Genomic DNA, 13,343 nt, shown 5'->3' on the forward strand with positions numbered 1-13,343 from the left:
GGTTTGACTCAAGATGAGGCATGGCATAAGATGAAATCTGTCCTTCATGGCCTATGGCAGCCTCTGAGATATTTTAAGCATATTGTGAAAACAACTGCAGGGTGATCTGTGAACAAGTGTCTCCATTAAAATTGATAGCATCCTTGGGAAAGTTAAGTGTATCATCATTTCTTCTAAACTATGAGTTCCTTAAAACAGACTGAATTTTAGATATTCCTGTATCCTAACAGAACCGGCATTTAAGTGTCTGGTAAATACTGATTTGATACAACCAAATAAATGAACTAATTTTATTGTAAATAACCTTAATCATGTAGTTTATGTAATCAAATTTATAACTTCCTCCTAGTACTTTATCTGCTCAGAAGTTATTAAAGAAATTTGTGTTTTGATGATCAGGGTGGAGAGAAGAATGAATTTCTAAAAAGGGAAATTTTATTTTTTATTTTTTAAAAGATTTTACTTATTTGAGAGAGATTGAGAGACACAGATAGAGAGAGAGCACACAGGAGCAGAGGGAGAGAGAGAATCCTTGAGCAGACTCCCACTGAGCAAGAAGCCCAACATAGGGCTCAATCCCAGAGTCCCGAGATCATGACCTGAGCAGAAGGCAGACACACTTAACCGACTGAGCCACCCAGGTGCCCCTAAAATGGGTCATCTTAGGAAGTGCAGAACCTTAGTAAATCAGGACAATGAGAGGTATCATAAGACCATGAGAGCACAGAACTGACATGTAAGTGATGAAGAAATGATGGGAGAATGCTAATGACGCATTTAACAATTTTATAGAGTTCAGCAGGTCACTATACTCTCTTTCTCTCCATACACATATCACTTAAACAACCCCATTTACTATAGCACCAAAAAGAATAAAATATTTAAGAATAAAGTTACCGAGGCAGTGAGAGATCTGTATACTGAAAACTATGAGATACTGTTGGCAGAAATTGAAGAAAACACAAATGATGGAAATATCTCCCATATTCATGGATTGGAAGAATATTGCTAGCATGTTCATACTACCCAAAAACAAACTACAGATTCAACATAATCCCTATCAAAATTCCAATAGGATTTTTCACAGAAAAAGAAAAAAAAATCCTAAAATATACATAAAACCACAAAAGACCCCAAATAACCAAAACAGCCTTGAGAAAAAACAAAGCTAAGGGCATCACACTTCTGATCTCAAACTATATTGCAAAGCTATAGTAATTGAAACAGTATGGTACTGGCACAAAAATAGACACATACATTGATGGAACAGAATAGAGAGCTCAGATATAAATCCACGCTACATGGTCAACCTATCTTTGACCATGATGCCAAAAATAAACAATTGGGAAAGGATTGTCTCTTCAATAAAAGGCTTTGGGCAAACTGGATATCCACATGCAAAAGAATAAAATTGTATCATCATCTTACATCATATATAAAAATTAATTTGGTATGGATTGAAAACTTAAGTGTGAGAACTAAAACTATAAAATTCCTGTAAGAAAACATAGTGGATGAGCTCTTTGAGATTGATCTTGACAATGACTTTTTGGATATAACACCAAAAGCATAGGCCATGCAAGCAGAAATTAGAAATTTGGGACCACATTAAACTAAAAACTTCTGCACAGCAAAGGAAACCATCAACAAAGTGAAAAGGCAACCTGTGGAATAGTTGAAAATATCTGCAAGCCACGTATCTGATAAGATGTTAATACCCAAAATATAAAAGGAAGTCATACAACTCAATAGCAAAACCAATAATCAATAATCCAATTTAAAAATGGGCAAAGGGCCGGGATCCCTGGGTGGCACAGCGGTTTAGCGCCTGCCTTTGGCCCAGGGCGTGATCCTGGAGACCCAGGATGGAATCCCACGTCGGGCTCCCAGTGCATGGAGCCTGCTTCTCCCTCAGCCTATGTCTCTGCCTCCTTTCTCTCTCTCTCTCTCTCTCTCTCTCTCACTGTGTGCCTATCATAAATAAATAAAATAAAATAAAAAATTAAAAAAAAAACAAGAGAAAAGTGGGCAAAGGGCCTAAATAGACGTTATTCCAAAGAAGACATACAGTGGCCAATAGGTATATGAAAAGATACTCAACATTAGTTATCATCAATGCCGATCAAAACCACAATAATATATCCCCTCACATCTGTCATAATGGTTATTATCAAAAATACAAGAGATAATAAGTGTTGTTTGAAGATGTGGAGAAAAAGAAATCCTTGTACACTATTGGTGGAAATATAAACTGGTGCAGCCACTAGGAAAACAGTAGGAAGGCTCCTCAAAAAATTAAAAATAGTACCACCATATAATCCAGTAAAACCATATATAGGAATATATCCAAAGGAAATGAAATCAGTATCTCAAAAGGTATCTGCACTCCTATGTTCACTGAAGTATTATTCATAATAGCCAAGACATGGAAACAATCTAAGAGTTCATCAGTGGATGAATGAGTGAGGAAAATGTGATACATTTGTGACAACATGAATGAATCTGGAGGCTATTTTACTGAGTGAAATAAGCCAGACACAGAAAGATAAATTCTGTATGATCTCACTTATATGTGGAATCTAACAAAGTTGAACTCATGGAACCAGAAAGTAGAACAGTGGCTGCCTGGGGCTAGAGGGTGAGGGGGAAATGGGGAAATACTGGTCAAAGGGCAGAAACTTTCAGTTATAAGATAAATAAGTTTTTGGGATCTGTGTGACATGATAACTGTAGTTAATAATACTGTTTTTGCTAAGAGAGTACATTTTAGGTCTTATCACCAAAATAACTATCTATATGAGGTTATGGATGTGTATATATATATATATATATATATATAGAGAGAGAGAGAGGTGTTTATAGAGAGAGAGAGATTAATCATATATATTCATCATAGATATATATCTATATATATTCATCATATATATATATTCATCACATTATACACCAAAAAAATCATGTCATGCAACAATTTTTATCAGTTATAACTCTACACAGCTAGAAAAAGAAGTAAAATTCTTCCTGCTCCCCTCTGATGTCAGTGTTCTCACGCTGTAGATGACAGCACAAGAGAAGAAAATTAAGGAAATGTAAGAACAGGATGATTTAGGAAGAGCCAGGTAAATAAAGAAAAGAAGTTGCTTGCTATCCAGGGCCCTTCACTTAAATGTGCTTTATGCTTCTTAAAGTCTGAAAATGTTAAATATCAATTTTAGTGATGGCCAGCAGATATGTGTTAGGAATTTATGACTCATTAAAGACTATGGGATTCTACAGGAGCACCTGGGTGACTCAGATGGTTAAGTGTCTGCCTTTGGCTCTGGTCACGATCTCCAGGTCCTGGGATAGAGACCCATGTCAGGCTCCGGGCTCAGGGAGGAGTCTGCTTCTCACTTTCCCTCTGCGTTTTCTCCCTGCTCAGGCTGTCTCTCTCTGTCTCAAAGGAATAAATAAAATCTTTTTTAAAAAAGACTATAGGATTCTTTAAGTATAGGATCACTGCATTATGTGACTAGTGCCACATGTTTTCCCTCTTCATTTTTAATTTAATATAGTTATAAGTTTACATTTTAAATGTACATTCTGAAAAAGTTCCCAGAAATGGATAACACTTCTCCAGTTTTCTGTGCTTGGTCTTTATATGATGCATAGATGTAAGTAAGTGCACACTGTAGGCAAGAGAGTAGCATCAACTCAAGTAACTGTCTTTAAATAAATGAACATTTTGAAGGAAGGCTTTGACTTTGACAAGCCAATATTGAACTTAAGTAGACAAAGAGAAGAGATTAAATAAGTGTGAAGAATTATGAAGACATGACCATACATGTCTCTTATAAAACTGTTCCAAGTAATATACTTTACAGACAATATTCAGATTCTGTGTAGTCATAATATTTTAAATCATTCAACACATAATTTTTGAGCACCTATGTGCCAGGCCTTGTTCTAGATACTTGGAATATATCAATGAACTATTACATTCCTTCTTTCATTGTTGATATTGGTCATTTGTATCTTTTCTCTTTTTTCTTAGTTAGCCTGGCTAGAGATTTATTGATTTTACTGATTTCTTTAAAGAAATACTTTTAGATTTCATTACTTTTCTCTATTCCTTTCCTGTTTTCAATTTTATTTATTTCTGTTCTAATTTTTATTATTTATTTTCTTCTGATTGCTTGAGGTTTAAAATTACCCTTTGGTTTCCTAAAGTGGAAGCTTAGATTATTGATTCTAGATCTTCTTTTCTAATGCATGTATTTAATGTTATGAACTTCCCTCTAAATAACTTTTGCTCATCCCATGAATTTTGATAAGCTGTATTTTCATTTATTTCAAAATATTTTCACATTTCTCTTGAGATTTCTTTTTTGACACATGTTATTTGGAAGTGTGGTGTTCAATGTCCAAATTTCTAGAGGTTTTATAGTTATCTTTCAGTTATTTATTTTTAGCTTCATTGTATTGTAGTCTGAAAATATAATTTGTATGATTTCTATACTTTCAAATTTGTAAAGATGTGTTTTATAGTCCATAATGTGACCTATTTTGGTGTCTGTTTATTCAAGTTTGAAAAGAATGTGTATTCTGCTGTTACTGGATGGAACAGTTTATAAATGTCAACTAGATTAAGTTAATTGACAATTTTTTTCAGGTTGATTGTACCCTTACTGAGTTTCTGCTGTACTACTGACTAAAAGAGTATACTAAGGTCTTTAACTATAATAGTGGATTTCTCTGTTTCTCCTTTTAGTTCTCAGTTTTTGTCTCATGTATTTTAATACTCTATGTTAAGTGCATACATATTAAGAATTGTTATGTCTTCTTGGAAAATGGACTCCTTTATCATTGTAATGCCTTCTTCATCTCTGATAATCGTCCTTTTTCTGATTCTTCTTTAAAATCATATTTCTACTTCAGCTTTCTTTTAATGAGTTTCAGCGTATCTTTCTCTAACTTTTGTTTTTAACCTATATGTGGGTTTTTAAAATTATTTATTTATTTTAGAGAGAAAGTATTAACGGGAGGAAGGCAGAGGGAGAGGAAGAGAGAAAAAAAGAGAGAGAGAGAAGCAGACTCCCTGCCAAGCACAGAGCCCAATGCGGGGCTGGATCTCATGACTCTGAGATCATGACATAAACCAAAATCAAGTGTCCAATGCTCAACCTCTTGAGCCATGCAGGCATCCCTAATCTGTATGTGTTTTTATATTTAAAGTGGTTTCTTATAAATGACATATGGTTGGGTCTTGTTTTTTATTCACTCTGATAATCTCTGTACTTTGTTATATTTAGACCACTCCTATTTAAAGTGGCTATTGGGATGCCTGGGTGGCTCAGCAGTTGAGCATCTGCCTTGGCTCAGGGTGTGATCCCAAGTTCAGGGATTGTGTCCCACATCGGGCTCCCTGCGAGGAGCCTGCTTCTCCCTCTCCCTGTGTCTCAGTCTCTCTTTCATGTGTCTTTCATGAATAAATAAAATCTTAAAAAAAATAAAATAAAGTGACTATTGATATAATTAGATTAATATCTACCATGTTTTTAGCTATTTTCAATCCATTGCATTTATTCTTCTTTACTTTTTTCTCCTTTGTCTGCCTTTTCTGATTTTAATTAATAATTTTATATTACCTATTTTATCTCCTCTCAGGATAGCAGTCATATTTCTTTAATAAAAGATGTTAGTGGTTTCCCTAGAGTTTACAATGTACATTTTTAACTAATCTAAAGCTGATTTCATGTAGTATAGGTACCTTATAATACAGTATTCCTGGTTCTTTCCTCCTGACCTTTCTGACATTACTTTCATTCATTTCACTTATCCATATGTGTAATCACCCAATATATTGTTACTATTATTATCTCATACAGTCTAAAGTTTAGTTTTTAATAAATTAAGAATAAGAACAAAAGATTATGTTTTAATTTCATTTATTCCTTCTCTGACATTCTTCCCTTTTGTAAATCTGAGTTTCTGAACTGTATCATTTTCCTTCTCCCTGAAGAATTTCTTTTAACATTTCTTGCAGGGCAGAACATTAAAACATTTCTTGTTTGCAGTGAAATCCCTCAGGTTTTCTTTTTCTTTTTTCTTTTCTTTTCTTTTCTTTTTCTTTCTTTCTTTTTTTTTTTTTTTTTTTTTTTAGGTTTTCTTTTTCTGAGAAAATCTTTATCCTTCACTTGTGATGGATAATTTTGCTGAATATAGAATTCTAGGTAGGTTTTTTCTGTCAATATTTTAAACATTTCACTCCACCCTCCTCTTGTTTGCATGGTTTCTGACAAGAGTCTGATGTAATTCTTCTTCTTGTTCCTCTATAGGTCAGTTCTTCCCAACTGGCTTCTTTCAAGATTTTAAAATTTGTTTTTGGTTTTCTGGAGCTTTTAATATGACATGACTAGATAGAGATTTTTTTTTAAAGATTTTATTCAGGAGAGACATAGAGAGAGCAAGGCAGAGACACAGGCAGAGGGAGAAGCAGGCTCCCTGCAGGGACCCCAATGCGGACTCCATCCCAGGATCCTGGGATCACGACTGGAGCCAAAGGCAGATGCTCAGCTGCTGAGCCACCCAAGTACCCAAGAGAATTTTTTGATATTTATCCTCTTTGATATTCTCTAAATTTTCTGGATCTGTGGTTTGCTGTCAGTCATTAATTTTAGAAAGTTCTTGGGACATTGTTACTTTAAATATTTCTTCTGTCCCATCGTTTCCCTCTTTTCCTTTTGGTATTCCAGTTACATGTGTGTTATACCTTTTGTTGCACAGTTCTTGGATGTTCTGTTCTTCTTTTAATTCTTTTTTCTTTTTGCATTTCATTTTTGGTGGTTTCCATTGACTGATATTCAAGATTACTGGTTCTTTCTTCTGCCACGTCAAGTGTCCTGATGATCCCGTCAAAGGCAGTCTTCATTTCTGTTATAGTAATTTGACTTCTGGCATTTCCCTTTGATTATTTCTTAGAGTTTCCATATTTCATAGACTGTTCAGGTATGTTGTCCTAAACTTTCTACAAGAGCCCTTAAACATATTGATTGTAGTTAAATTCCCATCCTGATAATTCTAATATTTGTGTTTATCTGGCTTTGGTTGTGCTGCTTTGTCTCTTTAGACCATGTTTTTTCTTGTCTTTTAGGATGACTTGTATATTTCTGTTGTTGTTGAAAGCTGGATATGGTGTATCATGAGGTAAATAGGACTTTAGTGTGAGACTTTATATTAATCTGGTTAGGAGATGGGCTGGTTTAGTATTTTCTGTAGCTGCAGGTGCCATAGGGTTCAAATTCCTCCAGTGTTCCTCCTTTTCTCTCTCCAGACTTCGGGCTTCCATAAGAACTCATTTTCAGAGAGACTGTCATACCACTTCTTTAGCTGTAATTCAGCGTTATATTATACTAGAGACCTATTGGTAATTGGTATGGTGGTAAGGTATGGAAGAAGAGAATCATTGTATAATCTTATGATTAAACTCAATCTTTTAGTAGGCCTGTGTTTGTTAGCCTCCTACTCCATTGTATTTAGGTGAGAAAGAAAGCCTAGAGGGAGCTGGAGTTGAGGAAATTCACTGCCCGCACATAAGATAAGGCTCTGTTACTGTGTTTCCCTCAAGACTAGGCCTTTGTTTTGGAAAAGGCTTTAGGCATATTTCACAGGGGGTACTTTCCTTCTCTATCTACAGAACTTTTCCATCTTCCCACACTGAAATTTAGTAATTCATTAAACATTAACTCCCTATTTTCCCTTCTCTTCAGCCCCTGGCCAATCACCATTCTACTTTCTGACAATAAGTAGTCTTTTGTATCTGGTCCCTATCACTTAGCATAATGTTTTTGAAGTTCATCTATTGTATAGTATGCATAAGTATTTCATTCCTTTTGTTGTTGTTGTTAGAGAGAGTGATTGATCTCACCACTCTGAAATCATGACCTGAGTCGAAATCAAGAGTTGGACGCTTAACCAACTGAGCCACCCAGGTGCCCCTATTTATGCACCCAGTTGATGAAACATTTGTGTTGTTTCTGCTTTTGACTGTCATAGTTAATGTTGCTATGTAAATCTTTGTTCAAGTCTTTGTGTGGACATGTTTTCATTTTTCTTGGTTAGATTTCTAAGTGGAATTTTTGAGTTTTATGTAATTTTTAAGAAACTGCCTGTTTTCGAAAGTGGCTGTGCTGTGTTGCATTTCTACCAGTAACGTGAGAATTCCAATCCATTTACATCCTTACCAGTACTTGGTATTTTCTGCTTTTTTAAATTATAACTTCCTCAAGGGTGTATAGTGCTATCTCATTTGGTATTAATTTTCATTTTCCTAATGACTAATGATGTTAGGCAGTTTTCGTATGTCTATTAACCATTAGTATGTCCTTTTTGGTGAAATGTCTATTCAAGTATTTGGCCCATTTTTAAATCGGGTTATTTGTTTTATTATTGAGTTGTAAGGATTTCTTATGTATTCTAGGTACAAGTCTTTTATCAAGTATGTGATTTATAAATATTTTTTCCCACTCTGTGGCTTATGTAATCTCACTTTTGGTTCTAGGCTTTTCCTCTGTTTTTCTTCATTAATCCACCCACAAGCTTAGCCTTCAGATGGTTTGTAAATTATCATTACCTTTGACCTAATAAGGAAATTTTCTTTAAAAAAAAAAAAAAGATTTATTTATTTATTTATTTATGAGAGAGAGAGAGAGAGAGGCAGAGACACAGGAGGAGGGAGAAGCAGGCTCCATGCCGGGAGCCTGATGTGGGACTCGATCCCGGGACCCCAGGATCGCGCCCTGGGCGAAAGGCAGGCGCCAAACCGCTGAGCCACCCAGGGATCCCCTAATAAGGAAATTTTCAAGGGAGAATTGAACTCCAGCAACTCCTACCTCTGGAGGCAATCTCTGTAGCCCTTCTTACAGGGGGTACCTGTTACAACCTGATGCAGGGTTCTTTTATAAAATGTTGATATTTGTACATAGAAGACAATTAAGCAGATTATGAAACCAAACCAGCAGTGATGGGTTGGCATATATTAAGAGGCACTTAAACTAATCTTGATGAGTAAGTTGAATATCAGAGGCAGAAATGGGGGTGAAAGCATTCTAGGCATAGGGACTAGTATGTACAAATTTATGGAAGCTGAGGCTGTTAGAGAATGTCAACAGCGCAAGATGTGTTCTAGAATAGTGTGGGATGTATAGTGAAACAAACCTGGAAAATCAGGTAGAGCGGAGATGTAAAGATCCTTCAATACCATCCTTTAGAGGTCTGTTGATCATCTCAGTGGTCCCAACATTGCTAGGTCACCTGAGGGAATGGTTCTCAAACTTTTGTATCATCCAACAATCACTACTTTATGAAAATATTTCAATGTTCCTCTTAATAGTAATCAAATTCTAATTTTTAGGAAGATATTAATGAGTTCATAGGTACTATATTTGTTATTTATGATTAATTTGAAAGGCATTACATATGCAACATAGTGTGGCTGATAGTACATTTGTAACTGTGTATTTTTAAGATAGTCTTAAAAATATAGTAATGGAAATTTTTGAATGGAATTTTTGAGTGGAATTTTTGTATGATAGATAATTTGTCAGATTGTCTATGAAGTGGGCTCACTTTTTAAGACATTGATGGTCTTCTCTTCCCATATTTTGTTCAAGAGCATTTCAGATGTATCATTACATCTCTATTAGATTTACATTAGCTGGTTACATCTTATATTCATGATGTCTTATAAATCATTGTTTTAAAAGGTGGCCTACTTTGAGACTTTGTATAGGTATATTTCTGGTTTTTTGTTTGTTTGTTTGTTTGTTTGTTTGTTTGTTTGTTTTGAGGAAAGAGGGAACTCCTGCTAGTGATAGAAGTAGTAGTATGATCCTCCTCTCTTATGATGCTGAGCAGTGGTATTGATGCAGCTCCCCATCAGCCATGCAGTCACCAGGGTAAACAACCAATACACTTACTCATTCTGTACCCACACAACCACTCTATTTCTCGCTTTCAGTTTGGTATTCAATAAATCACATGAAATAGATGACACTTTATTATAAAACAGGCTTTGTGTTAGATTATTTTGCCCAACTGCAGACTAATGTAAGTGTTCTGAGCATGTTTAAGGTAGGTTACTTTCAGCTATAATGTTTAGTGGGTTAGGTGTATTAAATGTATTTTCGACTTAAAATATTTTCAACTTATGATGGGTTTATTGGGATGTAACCCAATCAATTGTTGAATAATATAAATTTGAGAGTGCTTAGTGTGTACATGGTTTGTAAAGCCATGGGACTTGGTGAAGGAACGTGCAGTGAAGCAGGAAAAAGAAGATCAGAGAAGTAAGCCTCAGGGTGTTCCAACATGTAGCTGTCAGGAAGAAGAGGATGGACCACAAACAAGACCCAGGGGTGACTAGTGAGATACAGAGAAGCCAGAGGGAGTTGGAGTCCACTGTGTCACATGCAGCTGACAGGTACGATACAATGAGGTTCGAGAGCCACTGTTTTAACAGCAGTTAGGAGGAATGCTGGGATCCAAAACAAAATGAGGAGAGTGAGAAGAGACGGAAGTTGTGATAGCAAGGAGCTTTGCTCTACAGGAAAGGGAGAAATGGGATGTAGAGGTTCAAGCAGAAGAGGATTTGTCATGAATCTAAATGAAGCTCACATTTCAGGGATTCTTATCTGCACAGACTCCTTCTTTCGCCCATGGAGGGGCCCCAATAATGTGTTTATGTGGAAAGATGGTTTTATAAAATTTCCAAAATAGAATGTTTTAATGACAATAACCCAGTGTCTCCTTCTATTCCAACTTCCCTCCACTGTTCTCTGCCTTTAGTTAGCTGTAGACACTACTGGAATTTGACTAAAGGAGAGTTAAAAATACATTTAATTTGGGTTAATATTTCATTTTAATTCTGAACAACAAAGAATATTTTCAAGTATAATAAAAATAATTACACTGAATTGAGAATCATTTTCGTTTTTCTCTGGCACTTAAATCTGGAAGACCTTGAGGGAAAGAAAATAAAATTACCTGTCCAAGTCTAGAGTACTATGAAAACAGAAGTGCCAAGAATTGTGGCAAATTTCTAGTCCCTAAGTTATAAACCAATGCGGTTATTCTTGGCTATAGTTTAGATGTGTTTATATTTTAATATTTTGAAGACTATGTAGTCATGTGAAGCAAAATACATTTGAGAAAGAATGGAGGAGTTTTAAAAAATGAAATGCAATGAGATACTAAGGAACATGACTTAGCAAAATACTTATCCTTTACAGTAGATGCCTACTCTATCCCACAACCAAACCTCTTTAGTAAACATAGCAAAATAAAATTAGCAAAGAGGTTTTATTTCCATTAGAATTTTTAAGACTTTTCTGAAATAACTAGACAGCCATAATCTTGCTAATATTGAATAGAACCAGTCAGTGGCCAACCAGTATCTCTGTAAAATATGGTACTGTATGAACACTGCAATTTAACTATGACATGATGCATGTTAAATAGTAATAATCATGACACTTCTGTTTATTTCCTGAGATCTCTAAATGACTTTTTATAAACTGCTGGATTTTTAAACAACCCTTTCCTAGTATAATACACAGATATGTGGTCATTTGGCCTCTCCAAGGAGAACACGGAGGACACAGAATCTGTCACTTTCACAGGAAGCCCATATTTTTGTTGCTTACTCAGTATCAACATTATAGCGAAGAGCTCGGTGATTACAAACATGGAGTAGAACCTCTAACTTTAGAAGCACTGTTCCCAAACTCACTCTCCTTATTTTTACTCTCCTCTCATTTCCCCTGGTTCTCACCTTTTGTTCTTGGCAGATAATCCCTGCACCTTTTGGGGCACTCATTTAAAAGAGCAACATAAAGTGAATACCCCTTCTTCCAAGTGAGCATCGGTGAGAAAATGCATTCATGGAATCATGATTGCCACGATAGGAGCAAGAAATTAAAACACCTGCATTGCTGATGAATCCCATTTAAATTAATTTTGAAATTAACCTCCATCTGGCAGTGGTGGGCTGCTTTTCCAAAGTGGTACCAGACTTCTTCATCTGTAGGACACACATGGATTCTCCATAGCCTTACCTAGGTTATTACTTTTGACATCTCTTTTTTTAGGATCCCATGGACGCATTATTGAAAACACTTTCAAACCCACAGCTTTTTCCATTGTCAAAATGTCTTTCATTATTTTCATTATAAAACAGCCATTTTTGCAGTAGTCAGACAAAAGCATAACCTCTTTCTTTTAGATTTTTTTTACTTTATTATGTTTTTCATCAGGAAAAAATGAAATCTACATTTCAAATCTATATTGGAGTAGATTATAGGTAACACAGGAGGAATGGATTTTTTTGTCTCCATTACTCCAAAGAATGAAAATTCTGTCACTCATTTACCCTCTTTAGGTAATGTGAAGGTTCTTTGACTGTAATAATTTTGAAGTAATCATACCTCTCTTCCATTTCTTAGAAGTAAATACTTGACTTTTATAGTGGTCATTTTTGTTTTATACTTTTACTACTTATTTTTTTAAAGATTTTATTTATTTACTCATGAGAGACACAGAGATAGAGAGGCAGAGACACAGGCAGAGGGAGAAGCAGGCTCCTTGCAGGGAGCCCAATATGGGACTTGATCCTGGGACTTCAGGATCACGCCCTGGGCCAAAGGCAGATGCTTAACTGCCAAGCCACCCAGGCATCCCTTTTACTACTTATGTATATAGAATTAAATGGTATAGTTTGTTTGCTTTTGAACAAACAGGATTGTATTGATATATTTTTGTGTGTCGTAGTTCTTTTACTGAAAATTACATTCATAAGATTCATTGAAATTGTTGCTTGTGGTTCTGGTTTATTAATTTTCATTCTTATATTATCACAAGTATCTAGCAGTTGCCATATTGGAAAATGCAGCTCTACAGAATTGCTGGGTCATAGTGTGTGCATATCTTTGACTTTAAAGGACAATCTCAAAACAAGCAAAGGGGTTGTACCAATTCAAACTCTCACCAGCAATTTATGAGCCATTATCTATTGAATTTTAACTTAAACCTTTCTATTTTTAATTTCTAAAATATATCTTTATGTTTTTTCAAGTCATAAAATTTAAAATTTTATGCAAATTCATTTTATTCTCTATATCTGATAATTCCAATATCTGAAATCATTAGGACTCTTAATCTGATGTTTCTTGTTGCTGCTCTCACTCGTGGTTGTTTTATGTCTTTGGTGATTTTTAAAATAACGTGTTTAATTTGTAATAACGTTAATTTCCAACAGTAAATATTTTATATATTTTATCTGAGAGTGATCTGTCACTAAGTGTTCCATT

At 35.1% G+C, this 13,343-nt stretch overlaps 1 long non-coding RNA gene across 4 annotated transcripts in view; it reads left to right on the plus strand.

The window, feature by feature from the left end:
• LOC144316104 (uncharacterized) overlaps positions 1-13,343 on the plus strand; it is a 39,623-nt gene that overhangs the window by 3,750 nt on the left and 22,530 nt on the right. The window lies entirely within an intron of this gene.

Source organism: Canis aureus, chromosome 6 (genome assembly GCF_053574225.1).
Source record: "Canis aureus isolate CA01 chromosome 6, VMU_Caureus_v.1.0, whole genome shotgun sequence".
Taxonomy (NCBI): Eukaryota; Metazoa; Chordata; class Mammalia; order Carnivora; family Canidae; genus Canis; species Canis aureus.